A 17,700-nucleotide genomic window follows, 5' to 3' on the forward strand; every position below is an offset into this window, starting at 1 on the left:
GTCAGTCACTTGCACGAAACGAGCTTAATGATGTTAAGGTATCCAAGACAAGGTAGCAAAAAGTTGCAATTATCAAATAAAACATAGATATGTATAACTTCATTATATTAGATTCATCTATTATATCACAAATGTAAATAATATTCTAAACAATTAATTTAAAATATCATGTACACATTTATATAAAAATGTACATGTATCCTCTTGATAGATTTGCATAAAAAACATACGGAATTTACATTATGGTGGTTTTGTAGTTGTTGTTGTTGTTGTTTGCTCAAATTGAGAAAATCTTAAGTTTTCAAACCCATAGATATTTTTAAGAAAATTAGGCAAACGAAAAGGAGAATCCATATGCCGAGTCCAGGTTTTGTGTTACATTTCCGGTTAAATGACGTCATGCCTTTACTTCCGGTTTGTCAGACGTGTAGAATTTCCTATGTCAAAATAACTCTAGGTGATTTTTTTTTTTTTTATAAATCGTGATAATCATTGTACTTATTGTATTATGCTGCTTTCTGAATTCGGATAACAGCAAAATCCAACATCGATATCGGTCTATCAACTGATTTATCAATATTTTGTCGAGAAAATGTCAATGTATCAATTACGGAGTCCGCAGAATACCAGTTATAAATCGATAAATATATGATAAATTAAATGGCAATATCGATGCCGTTTACAGAGATTTAAATGCTGACTGAGAGTTCTGTTCTGGTCCGTTCTGTTCTGTTCTCTTCCGTTCTGTTCTAGTTAAATATCCATTAAATGATAGAAGGTATTTCATCAGCAAAGGGGAGAATTTCCTAACGATATAACAGATCATGATGTAGAATGTCCAACGACTGACACAATTTGTTAGATTGGGTTCCTTTGGCTTTAAACTGTTGTTGTCTTTTGAATAACAAGTATATGAAGCAAAATGCCGTGCTGTATTCTGGTTTACCGCAAGGAGACGTATATTTCTCTTCGACCTGAAATATAAATTATTTAATTCGAACACGTATACAAATACCAATGAAATCATCTAGCAAAACATCTCTATTAAAACACACAAACTCACAAACACACACATTTTGTGCGCACACGCACTGTCGCACACACGTGCAACGCACATACATATATATGATTATTTTGTGGAATACAATTATTATTCATCACGTGATTTTATGACACAGACATGTACCTTTTTGTGTTCCAATAGTATTCATCAACAAGTAGGATTAATATTAAATATGGTATTTGTATGCAAACAAATACAATGTTAATTTGTAACAGTTCATTCTTTAAAAACATCTGAAACATGATGAAGACTCATGAAGTTCTCATTTTACAAGCAGGTTTTTGTTTGTTTTTGTTTTTGGGTTTTACGCCATTTTTCAACAGTATTTCAGTCATGTAACGGCGGGCAGTTAACCTAACCAATGTTCCTGGATTCTGTACCAGTACAAACCTGTTCTCCGCAAGTAACTGCCAATTTCCCCACATGAATCAGAGGTGGAGGACTAATGATTTCAGACACAATGTCGTTTATCAAATAGTCACGGAGAACATACGCCACGCCCGAGGATCGAACTCGCGACCCCGCGATCCGTGAACCGACGCTCTACCTACTGAGCTGGTGGGCGAGTCTTTTACAAGCAGGTAGTTCTACACGTTTGATAAACCGGAAGTAATGTTTAAAAGGTGATTAATTAGGAAAACGCAGGGTCGGATATAGGATTTGGTGTTAGAGGGGACGTAAATTATTTGTAGTGTAGAGCAACTAGTGAGGTCTGGGGTCATGCTCCCTTGAAAATTTTGAAAACAATTGCCCCATCTGGTGCATTCTGTGTGTTCTAAGGTACTTTATCTGGTATTCACAAATCACAGGTTTTGTGACAAAATCAATACAAGTAGCATATTAATTAAAGTAATGTTTTATGAATTTTCAGACTAATTCTTTCGTAAGTATCTCGGAATTTCTTAGCCAAATTTCTGAAGATTTTTATAGGGAGGGTTTCCCTAGGACTAATTCTGTTTTAAATGTGCAAGCAGAGCGTGCGAGAAAACAATGCATTTCTTTTTCATCCAGAACAAAAGACAAATTACCTATGCGACAGAGAAAAAAATACATATGAGCCGCACCATGAGAAAACCAACCTAGTGCGTTTGCGACCTACATGGATCAAGACCAGCCTGCGCATCCGTACAATCTGGTAAGGATACAAGCTGTTCGCTTTCAAAGCCTATTGGAATAAGAGAAACTGTTAGCGAACATCATGGAATCTGACCAGTCTGCAGATGCACAGGCTGGTCTGGATCAATGATGGTCGGAAACGCACTATGTTGGTTTTCTCATGGCGCGGCTCATTTTATATTTCTAACCCAGAACAGAAGACAAATTACGTATTCGAGTGTAGCGAGCAAGAAAAATGCATATTTTTCTCCCATGCGAGCAAAGCGAGCGTGAAAAAAATACTTTTTTTTATTTTCAGTCAGAACAAAAGACAAATAATGTACATGAGCGTAGCGAGCGAGAAACATGTATATTTTTTGCAGTAATTGTACCCAAACTAAAGACAAATTACGTATGCTCCGGCGATTTTAGAGGGGGTGTGCGCCGGATGCGCCCCCCTCTGGATCCGCTAGTGTAAAGCCTGGATGAAAACAACCTTATGAATTAAACGTAATCGATGAGTAAATTTATTATAAGAGCAACGTTTCTATCTTTCTTACACGTTATGTCATTCCGAAAAATGTTTTAAAATCAGTATGATTTGCGCGTCTCCAATCGTGGACAGGATCGTGTGAACTAGGTCACAGCCATCCGAAAGCGAAAGTTGAAGATGGTCGAAACTTACTGTGTGTTACGAAGATGGACGAAACGTGTCACGTGACCCAAGATTTTTTCTTACTTTTTTTTTTAAAAATGATAAAATATATATACAAAAATATAATATTTTATCATTTAAATAAAGTATTAGTGTATCACACATCTACGAATAAAAAATCTGTACAGTATCGAAAACCTGTCACGTGACTTGCTCCATGTCCCACAAGCGAAAAAAATTAAGCATACCAATAAAAATTAAGACTTACCCTAATTTTAAGATTTTGACACTTGTGGCCGGAAATTACCATGTTCTTTCTTAGCTTACATCTTGAAGTCGTGCTTTCACCAGCTTGAAAGTAGATGTGCAAGTTTTGTCAATCGTACTGAAGCAGACATACCTGAAACAATCACAATTCATTATTTATCAATACGAATCGCTTATAGTTTCGATTCATTAAATCGGTAATTTCTTTATAAAATTTACGCAAAAACTGATCTTAACAGATGTATGAAATTGTCGCACGAACAGACTGTCTAATCGTTCATCATTTCAAAATCTACACTTCTGAAACATTATCAGCAAGATAATTACAGAAACTGAAAACTTGGCAACATCGGAAAGAGAATCTGTTAACTAATGTAACACAGATGAAGTATAAATGCATGCGTTGTACAGAACTTTAGGAGCAGGCCTTTTCGAGAACCGAGCTTTGCGGTAACGCACGTGGTGATGGATTTGAAAATATCCACCGGAAGCTAACAATGCAAACCTATCGGTGAGAACTTTTTTCTCTGCACAGTCGGAAGAGAGGACATCATTCTATTGCTCTAAATTATCACTCAAGTTTCTAAATGATCATATTCTTCCGATAGATAAACTTTAGAAAGGTACCGGAAATACTGGCATTAATATTCTAAAAGTCAGTATAACGTGGCGAATAGGAAATAGAAATAACGTCACCATGACATCGGTTCTTTGGAAAATTTACAAATTATGGGGACATTGGGCTGAAAACACGCAAATGCCACAAGTCTGCGTTCATACAAGTGCGAAAAACGTCATTAAGGAGGTAGGTTACCTTGTTACAAGGGTAAATTCAAATTAGTTGAACCGCAGCATCTTTTTGTATTTCGTGTAATATGAAGTTTTAACTGCTAAAATCTCAGTTTCGTTTGTCTCTGTCCCTTCAAGTTCAATTTTTATCCAGGTTTGAAAAACATGACCCTCCAAGGGTATTTCATATTGAAAGAAGAAGGAAAATACGGATATTTAACACTTTTCAGTGTATTTTAGTTTCATTGATATCCGTAGAAGTCAGCATAATCTATAATTGTACTAGTATGCACGTTAGCTTTCTAATATAAGCTTAAAATGTATATGTCGCGGGAATCGTGTTTCCATGGTAACGCATTTTCTCTCATTTTTAAACAACTATGTATAAAAATAGGGGTTTTCGACGGCTTCAGTGCCATTCTGTTAATGACCAACATGGAATATTTGGGTAATATTATTAGCAAAATACCAAGCACTATACATGGTACTCTATTTTTCTTAAAGTTTAAAGTAACCATGGCAACAGAGATGTTTATAATTGCTTATATCTTGCTTTTTGTCGTAATTTCTTATAAAATAATATTGAATAAGATTATCTTTCTAGTTGATGTAGCTTTAAAACATATTATTTCTAACGTCAGTTATATTTTCGTGTAATCTGCATTTATTCAAACAAATTTCTAAGCTTAGAATACTTACAGCAGTACCCCTCGCCTGGCATTTTTCATGGAAAAGTCGTTCAGCATGCTACTGTTATTCTCATGGATATTGTTGAAATGAAAATAAAAAGCCGAAGCTGTGTTTCTTAAATAGACTAGTGTCAACGCTTTTGAATTTTACATTTAGATACATAGGTCACGGGCTTCGTTTCCATGGTAACATCAGTTCAATTCAAGAAACCACAATTTTCTACTGAAATTTGAACAATTTTAGATCTTGGTTTTAGTATATAAGTAACAAATTATAAACGGAACCTGAAAAATAGGTATTACAAATCAAACTGCTAGATTTTTTATTTGAAAATGGCCGTAACAAGTAACCTCTCACCCAACTATATTTCAAATAACATTGGTTACCATCATCCATTTTCTTACATTCCGCGTTACATTTCAATATAACTACATAAAAGAAGCTAAATATTGATTATTATGCAGAGCAAAAGACTCATAAAAAATATTTCAGCAAATAATGGTTATTCGAAAATAGTTTGAATAAAGAAAATGCACAGAATTACGTACTTTCAAGATAAAAGCTATAATTTTGCGCGGTAACTGACACGTACCGTCATGACGTCAATGACGTCATTTTAAGGCAACATTGTTTTTAAGCGTTTCTGTGGCAATTTATTCATTATTTCTGCATTATTAAACCATAAAGCGTCAGATCGAAGGCAGGTCTATGATTTGTTTTCAGAAGAATAGATATACAAACACATTTAGTTTGTCGTAAACGTCGTCGTAAATCGTCACGTTAGCTTCCGGTTGGACATGCGCACATACAAATATAAAGGTAACCTACCTCCTTAAAATACAATTTTGAGAATACTAGGGAAGTCTAGAGCGGAAGTAGTACATATAATTAGTACGTCATCTGACGACATTTTAAGAAAACGTGCATTTATGTACACGATGATAATTTTCGGTAAGGTGTCTGCTTCTGATTACTTTTTTTTTAAAAGGCAACTATACGTAAGTTCTAACTAAAAAAAAATAGTGTATCGGTTATGCTTAGTATAGGTGTTCTGTAGCATTTCACACCTGATCAATAAAAGTGTCATACCACATAACAAAATTTAATTTAAAAGTCAAATAACCCTTCATTCCTTTATCGTCCGCGTGTTATCATCTTAGGTAGCAGTTGGAGCTGTTTGGACATTTCGCAAGTCGGCTGAAGATATTCGCATGCACATAGAGATCTGAAAGAAATGAAGGATAAATAAAAAATGTATCGTTTTGTTAATTTGCTAAATATGGGTGTTCTGTAGCATTTTATACAAATATGTAACATATATTACATACTTCAGTTAATCTTACTGATTGTTCAAGTAGAGCTAGCAGCCGATAGTTTCTGTTTTGAATTTGACTCAAATTTTTAGCCGCTACATAATGTCATTTGAATTTTTTTCAGAAGTTTTACTAATAGCGAGCTCAAAGAATCGAGCTTTACGGTAACGCAAGTATAGATTTTTTTACAGAGAGCTATTGCCCCAGCAACGGGAGACAATTTTCGCGCATGCGCAATCTATGTCGGGCAAAAAGACTTGACCGCACAATATAAATTACGTTAGAGTTATATTGTATTTTAATCTATTCGATCAGTAATGAATTTATTTTATAGTAAATATCCACCACAAGATAAAGAAAAATATCTTTGAAAAACCACACCTGGTATAACTAATGCGTAATTTTGATCTGGACAAATTTAGGTTAAGAAAAAAAAAATATTTTCCATGAATTTATAAAGTAATTATGAAGTTTTTATTTTATTTCCTAACATGATCTCACAGAACTTACCACCTATGGTAATAAGCTTACATGATACTTGCAATTTAATTGATGAAGCTAAAAACGAAATGTTCAATTAACAAAGTCCAGTCTTTGATTTTGTATCCAATTATACTCAAATCGGGATCAATTCATTCCGTATTCAAAAAATATTTATCATCTTATAATTTTTATTTTTTTTATTTCTATTGATTCTTTGAATTCGAAAGTTTTATTTGACAATATCAAAGTAGTTCGGATGGTGAATGCAGCGGTTAGATTTAATAGAGAGGGGGAGGGTAGCGGGGAGGGGTGTTCTACACTTACATTCTTTATCTGTTGTTAACCCTTGTCCTGCTAAATTTCTATAATGATCTCCCCCATCTTTCAATTTGGACAGTACCATTAACTATTAAAAGGGGTGCTTACCAAAAAGATACTGACTGAATGGCGAATAGTGCCGATCGTGATCAGACTGCACGGATGTGATAAATGTAAATATCCATAAAGTTCCAAAATACACAAAGTACATGTATATAAATTCTGATTTTAAAATACTAGATATCGCGTGAAATGTTTATTTTTTATTTAAAATGTATATTGAATGATAATGATGATTAAATGATATGTAAGCCGTGCAATGAAAAAAACAACATACTGGCTTTCCGACCAGCATAGATCCAGACCACGTGGATGCGCAGGCCGGTCTGGATGTTGGTTTTCCCATGGCGCGGCTCAATATTAATAATCCGAGTGCGTTTTTATAACATTGTCACATCAAAGTAATCTTATATGCTTCAGTAAATTTTATGATCCGCTCTAATTAGGAGACATTCTCGAAATAAAGTTGGGGTCTTGATTACCGAAGTGACCTATGCTTTATCATGTCAATTGCATAATTGTTACGTAATGATTTCCGGTATATTACTTAAAACAGTAACTTTAGTGACATGAAGCCGCAATCCCTATGTATGTAGATGTCATTCAAGTCGGAGAAAAATATATACAACAACTATTTGAGGTTGTTGATGAAATAGATAATATGAAAGAAAATATGTGAATACGGTAACGTTCTCGCGAATTCTTTTGAGTAGTGAATAGTTTCTGTGTTACATATAAATGACATGTAAATAATTTTTAGCTTTTAGCTAAATCTGATTTCTTTGAGCTCGCTTTGAGACTTTGTCTTATTTCATATTATCCACTCACGTTTATGGTACTTACCATAATTTAAAGATTTTGACCCTTGCAAGTCGCATCTGTGTCCGGAAATTACGTTTACCGTCTGTTTACACCACATTATCTTGTAGACGTGCCTTCACCGTCCCGACATCAGGCGTCTTTATGAACCGACATACCTGAAATTAACACATTTTATCATGAACTTAAAATCATTTACTCACTGTTCGAATGCATTAAATTGATAAATTTTGTCAAAAAGAAAGACAAAAAAAAAAATATAAAAAAATAAACACACACACACAGTCATCTGACTGTAACACCGAAGAAACCTGTAGTAGTAAGTCGTAAAGTATGAAGGTGCGCATGTCCAACCAGAAGCAAACGTAAGAATTTTCGATAACCAAAATGAGTTTGTTTATTTATTTTTGTGGATTCTCTTAATTGATACCGCCGAAATAATGAATAAATGACCTCAGAAACGCTACAAGACATTGTTGCGTTACAATGCCGCCACAGACGCTCCAACGTTATTATGTTTATAAACCAAACAAAATTAAGCAAAATTTATAGATTTCATCTTGAAATCATGTGGTTTGAGCGTTAACTATTTTTAATTCATAAGCTAACTTTTAACAGTTTAAACGGCAAATACTTCATTTTAACTTATAAAGAAAATGACATTGAAGCCGTCGAAAACACCGTTACCATAATAATATAAAAATGTAGGTGTTTAAAAGTGAAAGAAAATGCGTTACAATGGAAACACCAGCCACGCTACATGTAATAGAATTATCAAATTCGCAGACTTCGGAGTGTCAAACATAAGACAGATGAAAAGTGTTACGCCAGGTGATTTGTGTTAAATCTTAATATTTTTCTCTTCTTTCATTAAGAAATACCTTAGAGGCTTATGTACTTCAAACCTGGAGAAAGATTTTACTTGAAGAGGCAAAAAAAAATAAAAATAAAACGTGCAATTTTAACAGCTAAATATTTAATTACACGAAGTAGAATGAATTGCTATGATTCTATTAATATGAATCTACCATTTTAACAAGATATAGTTTATCTTTAAAATACATATACATGTAAATATTCATGTATATTCAGTGTGTATTTATAAATTATTCTTTTAAAGCAATAACGAATCAACTAAACATGTGGGGCGACAGAAAAATAGAAGCTTTAAAAGTATCATTAAAGCAACCCCCTAACACTTCTGGTGAATGTTTTTCAACATGTTCATTAAATTTTCTAAAATGTTTGTTTTTTCTTTGGTATGACGTGGCCGGGAATCGAACCCTCTACAGTAACATACGATATATACCGAATGAGATATATATACTATCGAAGGAATTAAAAAAAAATGTGTCTTTCCGACACGTGCACAGAGCGTCTGACTTCGGATTTTTGGAAGAATACGCTTTTCCTTGTGCGTAATAAGCGTCCACATAACTTGTCCGAACCGCAATGTTTTGCACTTGTTTAGTACAAGCATGGGCAGTATTTTTATTACAAAATCTACCTTTAAATCCCGATTGAGGCAGTGCCTTGATTCATATTATTTTTTATATTTTCTTTATATTTAATACCATGGAGCGAAATTCAAATTCTATTTGCTTTTGCAGACTTTACTGATTAATACTTTTCGGGAAGTTCCATTCTTTTTTTTTAATTCATACTCTTCAGAATTCAAGTTTGGTCCTGTGGCAGTAAAAACGAAAATCATTCTGTTTAGAACAGTGAACGTTATATGCCTGACATTAAAGTCACCCGTTCATATCAGTAAATTGCTAAATAAAAATATTACAATAATGTTATGTATTTAATTTATTTCACTAATCTTGCTACCGATCAGACACTCTCTTACCGCTCTTGTTCTTTTATTATCATTTATGTCTGTATATTTTCTTTGCTCATATTATAGCATATATTTTGAAGAATGATAAATATTTGAGTCGTTTCAGAAGTTATCTCATACGAACGAAATACTTGGGACAAGCTTCTAGAGAGTGAATATAACTTGCATAGTAAATCACGAGTACGTTCGTCTTGTAGGAATTGAGTCTGAGAATAAACTTAATAATAATAATAATAGCACACCCAACGCACGTTAGAGCATATATTAATGTTCCTCTTAATGCAAAGTAATTCACGAAACAATTTTAGTCAATGTATATTCTGGTGGTCTGTGTAAAAATAACGGGAAAATTTTATATATTTTACAATGAATCAGATTTTACATCTTGAAAGTTCGTTATAACTACCAGTTAATTTATGTTTCTTTTTTATAATTCAAGGAACGAAATGCAGAACGACACCGAAACACCAGTTAAATTAAAATGTCCGCAGAAATTAAATAACGACCCTCCCTTCTTAAGTATGTTCGCAATAAGCACTTCTATAACAGACGGACTTTAGAAAAATAAGCAAGGATCCAAACAATTTAAAAGCAATAAACTTCTGACACACTTGAATATATCATTAAAAGATCTGACCACAGCATTTGTGTTAAAACGTATAACTGTTTCTTTTCTTTCCCTTTTTTTTTGCCTCAAGGAAAGCTGGATATAATAATACCAACATGTGCAACAAAATATTACTCCGGGTATTTTGATATAATAAATTAATTTTCTATTTACTTTGAAGTTTTTCATTGATTTCCCCAAATTTTGCATATCTGATCCATTCTAATATGACAATTTCGTCTTGGTACTACCAAAACACATTTCGCTCAAATATTTCAATAATTCTCTGGATAAATATTACATAATATTTAATGTTTATTCTTATATTTATAATTGCCGCATTATTCTATATAAATTTACTTAAGGTAGTTCTGCACGTTTGATATACCGGAAGTGATGGCGTAACGTCATTTATCCGGAAAACGTAGAATAATGCCTGGATTCGGCGTACGGAAACGAAAATCAGTTTATGAATTAAGGACAACCAGTGAATAAATGTATTAAAATTGCACTGTTTCTATCTTTCTAAAGTTAAAATATGATATTAAAACATCTTACACGTTAAATAATTCAAAATAATGTCTTAAAAATAGCTTGAAATAGACGGTTCATTTTAATGATAGCCAAATATCTCAAAAATAAACTCACGGACCTATACATTTTATTTCACAATATTATAGGCCATACGTTTATTTACGACTGTGAGAGGTTTCATTAAAATCTACATTGTAGAAAAAATTCTATTCGCGAAAAAGTTATGAAAGTTGCGTTTTTCCCATAGACTCCCATTATGAAAAATTGCGTGAGATCGAACTTTTTCAAATCAGCCTAGCAAAAAATCATGCACACGACCCTATCTTTTTTATTTGCTGAATTTTCTTAGTACATTCCGCAGTTTTGAAAAATCAGAGTTTAATCAAATTTTACATTGTAGAAAAAATTTTGATCCTAACGTGCAGAACTACCTTAAAGACAACATAACCTAGACAATAAACAAGATCATTTCGGAAAATTCCTGTCAAAAAGAATATTCTTTTATTGTTGAAACAATGCACAAGTATAAGAGGGTCTATTTTACATATTACGTCATGCCTGTAGGTGTGACTTATCTTTCTCCTTTGTATCTGATTGGCTGAAATAGAGGACGCTTTTAACTTTGTGCAAATGAATGGGAGTGGTATAATATAACGGGTCAAGCTGTGTTTTATTTGCGTTGAACCAATATCGTTTAATTATGTTTTCTACAATCTAAATGTTGATGAGATAGCTGTAAATATTACATTTTAAGGGATTCGCAAAATACACGCTGCTTTTAACACACTGGAATTATTTACGGCGTCAAACGCTTGGAGATGTTATATCTTTAGTAAATAGTAAAATAGTAATGTTGCCGTTTTTATGATTTATTTACTCACTGTGTATCATGAATTATTAAAAATAATTTTCGTATTCAAGGAGTTTGCAGAGTGAAACACATATTCACAAAATACATCAAAACATAGCTGACCGAAAAAAAGTCAGTTTCTGTTTGTAAATGTGTTTCAGGTAATTATATGTAACTGATTGTTTCTTCTCTGCCTACCCCCGACCTCCAATCTCCCGTCCCTATGTACTCCGTGAACTTATTTTTTCATAAAAAGAGTAACAATATTCAAAAGGAGGTCAGCTCAATTTTAAGTCTCTCAAAATGTTGAAATATACAGTTTTACTCTTACTATGCTAAATTGCTATAATAAACTTGTCCCAATTTCAATTTGGACGGTACTATTCACTGTTACAAGGGAACGCTGACTGAATTGCGAACAGTGCAGATCTTGATCAAACTGCACTGATGTGCAGGCTGATCGTGATCTACACTGGTCACAAAGGCAGAATCAGCCGTGTCCAGCATTATATAGGTTAAGATGTATGATATATAGTTTTTCTTATTATCGGAGTAATGAAATTAAACTTTACTTTATTGGTATGTTTAAAAAAATTCTGAATACGTTGAAAACATAAACGTTAGGTTGTGTAAATAAGACAGGATTTAGAAAGCGAAATATTCTATTTGCCGTGATGTTATATTTTATTACGTCGTATATTGGTCGGCGCTACACAGTCGGCCTGGTGTCGTATGATCACTAGGTAAGGAACGCGCATTACGTAATATCCCACAGTCATTGCGCAAGTGAAAGATAATTTTATCCTACCTTCATGCAAAATAAAGGCAAAAATCAAGGGGTCAGATAAATTTTGCTTTATCTGGTCAGTGACTAAATAAAGCTTGGCGGACTACTTTTTGGATTTTTTTTAAAACGACGCCATCTTGTTTTTGAGAATAACTGCTAAAAGACATATTTATGCAATTATTTTCATAAACGCGCTTTTATTAGGTATGCGAGACCATCACAAATGTATAGTGTATGCATACCGTACTTGCAAATACTACAAAAAGTTTTTATAACGGAAACGCTCGGAGAAACGGAAAGTGACTCATGAATAGCGTTTGTTCAGAATTTTAGCTTTCTACTCGTCAATCTAGGAATATATTGCATCTGTAATGGAGTGTTATTGAATAAAATCATCGAGGAAACGGTTTGCCTATTCGTTTTGTCAAGCGGCGATATGGCGTGTATATAAGACTCGTCAATCATTTGCTTGGTGAGGATGGGCAATCCGACATTCAACTGAACTTCGGACAAAACTTCACTTGGCAGCAAATTAAAATTATTCTTTAATGTTCAGCAGAACAGAGAAGTCAGACACAAAGCAGAACAAGGTTAGCCTTTGTTTTTCGGCTCTAATTTTATAATATTTTTATTTTAAAGACCTGTTTGTGTAATGGTGGGGCGTATTAATTTCTGTGCAAGACAGACTCAGATCTAGTTGGTGGTAAATTTTGAATTTTAATTAAAGAATGATTTTAGATCAGAAGGTAGGATAAATAGAACATTAGGTTACTGTCTTATAAATTTAAATTTATTAAGTTCGTCTACGAAAAAATAAAAGTCTCGGCAGAGCCTCGACTTTTATATTTTCTCCGACTCACTTAATAAATTTAAATTTATAAGACAGTAACCTAATATTCTCTATATCTAAAGAGAAATAAAAGATTTTGACGTACTTAAAGTTTCCGGCTCATATTCCTTTCAAGAAACTAAGTTATGACTGTGATTGAAAGGAAATAAATTATGTTGAAATGAAAACAGATTATATTAAATCAATAGTAAATAATTATCTGCTCTTCTGATACCCGGTCCCATTTTAACTTGATAAATAAAACTGTTGTTCGCGGCGTTGACTTGTCTCTTTTTTTGTGCTGCACAAATATTCTGTTTTGATGAATGCGAAGCAGTAACATATAACATGGAGCTATGATATTTTTCAATCTTCTCTCCAACAAAACTATGGATTTCTTCTTTCTCTCACTTAACAAACATTATTCACATTCAAAGTATATATCAAAAATATATGAAAATATAAGACATAATATTCGATAGCATTTTGGGGCGATTAATCCAAATACTAGTACAATAAGGATTTATCTGAATCATATCAATATTATCATAAATCTTTTTTTTTACATAATTTTAAAAAATAAGAACAGCTTTCGAATACACAATTACTTAGCTGTAAAAAGCGCAATTAAAACGTTAAATGTACGGAATTCCGTTATGGCCATCGCCTTTGAATGTGTTCATCTGAAACGCGATACTCGATGGTACGAAGATGAAAACACTAAATCACCAAACTACGATAACGACAACACGATGACGAAAACGCGATCATGCGATAGTACGATCGTACAGTCGCGTTTTCACCATCGTAATATCGTATCATGGCGTTTTCGTTACCGTAGTATCGTGATTTCGCAATTTCATTACCGTACTATCACGTTATCACCATCGTACTGTCGCGTTACCACTATCATATTGTCGTGTTATCATCATCGTACTATCGCATTATCAGCATCGTACTATCACGCTATCACCATCGCAATGTTGCTTTATCATCATCGTATTGTCGCGTCATCATCATCGTACTGTCGCGTTATCACAATCGTCACTATCGTACTGTCGCGTTATCATCATCGTACTATCGCATTATCACCATCATACTGTCGCGCTATCACCATCGCACTGTCGCGTTATCATCATCGTACTGTCGCATCATCTTCATCGTACTGTCGCGTTATAACCATCGTACTGTCACGTCATCATCATCATATCGCCTTTCGTGGCCTATGTGCATAGTAGAATTCCCCCAGCAGAGTTCTGATTAATATTTGTCATGTTAATTTAGTACTGTTAAAATTCAAAATGATTTCTGTTGCTTGTTCACGGGTTGTATAACGTTTTTCAGGTAAAACTAAATATGTTATTTTGCAAACACTCTGCGGGTCAATCGCTATGAGTTTTCTATGTTGTACAAGATTAATAACAACAAAAGAGAATGTCATATTGTAACATGATCAGAGAGTTTTTTGTGTCTAACATGAATATTTTCACAAATATGTCGATGAATGTTTTCGGCACAAATATGATGGCTTTTATGTCTACACTGAAAATAAAATTCAAGCGAATGCATGTCTTGTAAAACTCAACTTATCGATGTTAAATTCCATAAGACGCATAACCACGCTGAAATCGGAAGAATTTTTATTTTGCAGTTTGCATGGCACATATTTTCATTTTAATGCATCAACGTCTGGGGATTTTCTTCAGAAATACATGGCATTTCATTTTCAGTTTTCACATGTCAAAATAAAAAGTAAAGCGGTTAACAACCAAAAGTGATAGAGTTAATATCCTTTAATCAGAAATTTTATTCATGATTTTACAGGAATGAGAAATGCAGTCAAATTATATTTTTAAAGCCTTTTTAACTTGTTCGCCTCCTTAAATTCATTCTCTGAAATGTCTATTTAGTTGCCAATACAAAAATGAATAGTTAGTTATGTTGCTTTTGGCTAACTGGCACCTGTGGCTATTGGAGATCATATATAAAAATCATGATTTTCATACATGAGGACCCGGGTTCGAATCTGCATATCGCCCTATTTTGAGGGCGGGAGCTGTAGTTCTAAAAGCATAACTTCTAATCTTTTAATTTTGAGCATGCACATGCGCACCGGAAAGCGATGATGCCATAATGATTATGCGACAGTACGATGGTGTTAACGCAACAGTACGAAGGTAATAACGCAACAGTACGATGATGATAACGCGATAGTATGATGATGATAACGCGAAATAACGATACTATGATAACGAAAACGCGACAGTGCAATGGTAAAAACGCGACACGACAGTCTATCACATTATCATCATCGTACTGTCGTATTATCGCGTTTTCGTTATCGTAGTATCGCATATTTAACATCGTGTTGTCGCGTTTTCGTTATCGTAGTTTCGTTATTTCGTGTTTTCATCATCGTACTATCGAGTATCGCGTTTCAGATGAACACATTCAAAGGCGATGACCCTAACGGAATTCCGTATAAATGCGATCTACTGATTAGGGTATCGGACCTCTAATAGTAATGTTTAAAAAATGGAAATTGCTTAGTTTATTCTTAAAGTTAACCGTATTTCGCACTGTGTTGCAAATTTTAAACAACTTTTATCGTGCCGTTTTTTGTAAATTTCGTATAATTTATGTATTTCCTCAAGCTCAAGTAGGGACAAATTTCAACGTGATGGTCACTATCTAAAACATTTGCAGATAATTCATTATAGCATTAATTTTGATAAAAGAAACATCAAACTATTGGTAAACAATCATAAGACACAAAATGAAAATGTCAAGATCATTTTTTTTCGAGGATGTCTCAAGTAAATGAATTGAATGAGACAGAATTCTAACTCCAGCATTGAAATATTAAGGTCGAATCCTGTGAGTCTGTTTTGGATTTTGCTCACTTCATGCAAAAATAACCTTGGGGCAGAAGTAAAATCTACCTACATTTCTTTCACAATATGTAATCTAAAGAATGAAGGCAAAATAGAGAACTTTTACCGCATGTAACTCGCTATTTTTAAAGTTTTCTAACTCTACCCCCTCTGTTTCAGAGGTAAATTCACTTTGAATAGCAAGAAATCGCTTATTAAATGAAAAAAAGTTTCCACTTTTGTACAATACATCAATAATAAGTCTTGAAAAGTAAAAACTGCTAGAAAAAAAGGAAAATCAGAAGAAAAAAATTTGGTCCCAGTGGGGCTTGAACCTACGCACCCCTGAAAATTGCAGTCAAAGTAGGTTTATAGTAGGAATTGAATACTCTTCAAAAAGGAGGTACTCTATTACGGGTCCAATACCTTTATGTGTGATTTGTATCTTCGTAGATGTAGCTGCTCACCCCTCTCATATTTAGCCGCTCCGAAAAGGTGTCAGTAATTCGATCAATGGGTTATCCGTTTGCTTCCTGTTGTGATTAAAAGGATGCCGTAAATGTGTCACAGTGCACCATCTCTGATGAGCACTGACCTATTGACAATGTTATGCCTGCCTTTACTTATATCAAATAATGTTGAAAAACGGGATTAAACCGAAAATAATACAAAGAAAACTAGCAATCAGTTTAATTGCGACATATACCTCTCGTAGACCTAGAAACGGAAACGGACAAATAAATTTTGAAAAATAGACATTTATATTTATTTCACTGTTTTTATCTTATAGTTTGTAAGGTCACCGAAGTAAAAGAATATCAAAGAAAAAATATTTTTCGAAAACATTGATCTTTCATATATTCAGTTACAGTATTTTGGTCGCTTGCTGATTTTTATATTGATTAAAATTCAAGGATGTGTCAAGGACATTGCCTGTTTTAAATTTTGTTATCGTTTAAAAGTGCAATATCATGTAATTGCGAATATTTAAAACATGGTGAAAAAATGCACAATAAGCTAATTTATCAGCTGCGCATTTGTACGAAATCAAAATTAAGTCAGCAAAGAATAATAATACCGACAAAGTAACTTATTTGCTCATTGAAAATCATTTAATGATTAATGTTAATGGTACAGTATTAGTTTTACACTATTGTTAATGTTAGTTCTGTTTAATTAAGGTTTCTTTGGAAATGAACATGTAAAGTTAACTAAACAAACTACAAAAGTATTTTTCATTAACAGTACAATATACTGATGTAAAAATGAAACGTTAAAATATAAAAATAGAAATCAAAGCTAATCTATTTAAAAAAAGGAAATGCAAAGAAAAAAGCAGGCCTGAATGAAACAAGATTTAAACTTGAAAAGCAGACGGAAAATTAATAGCTGACTGCCAAAAAAAACCCGCTAAATTCAGTCAGATAAAACGATGCGGCTGCACAAAGTATTCAGCAAAAGCGTAGAACAATCTGACATAAAGAACCACTAATGCAAATCTTAATTTTGACCATACAGGTAACAAGGGAAAAACGTCACGGGTGAATTCCTGTAGAAGCTGTAAAACCCGCCCGCAGGCTATTTCGGTGCGCGTTAACATATTTATTACCTCTAATAGACATTTACGAATTAAGTCTACGTGGACTGTGAACACCTAAGACGAACGATTTTTCAAGGGGACCGTCTCAACGTGATAATTTTAATTTATGTGTGGTAGGAAAACATTCCAATAATGATGGTAAGGTCTGGCTTATTATGTTACCGCCCATGATAAGGTTTGGATTTGTCTGTCCGTCTGTCTGTTCGCCAGAGAGGTGTTTTGTTA

General features: G+C 33.6%; 1 long non-coding RNA gene across 1 annotated transcript; it reads right to left on the minus strand.

Annotated features, from left to right (window-relative positions):
* Nucleotides 1-209: 209 nt before the first annotated feature.
* LOC123546898 (uncharacterized) lies at nucleotides 210-8,486 on the minus strand. The gene is made up of 4 exons (XR_008367848.1): nucleotides 7,577-8,486; nucleotides 5,683-5,784; nucleotides 3,082-3,213; nucleotides 210-974 (listed from the first exon to the last, which is right to left on the minus strand). It is a non-coding gene; the product is annotated as an uncharacterized LOC123546898 (long non-coding RNA).
* Between the last annotated feature and the right edge of the window lie 9,214 nt (nucleotides 8,487-17,700).

Source organism: Mercenaria mercenaria, chromosome 16 (assembly GCF_021730395.1).
Source record: "Mercenaria mercenaria strain notata chromosome 16, MADL_Memer_1, whole genome shotgun sequence".
Lineage (NCBI taxonomy): Eukaryota > Metazoa > Mollusca > Bivalvia > Venerida > Veneridae > Mercenaria > Mercenaria mercenaria.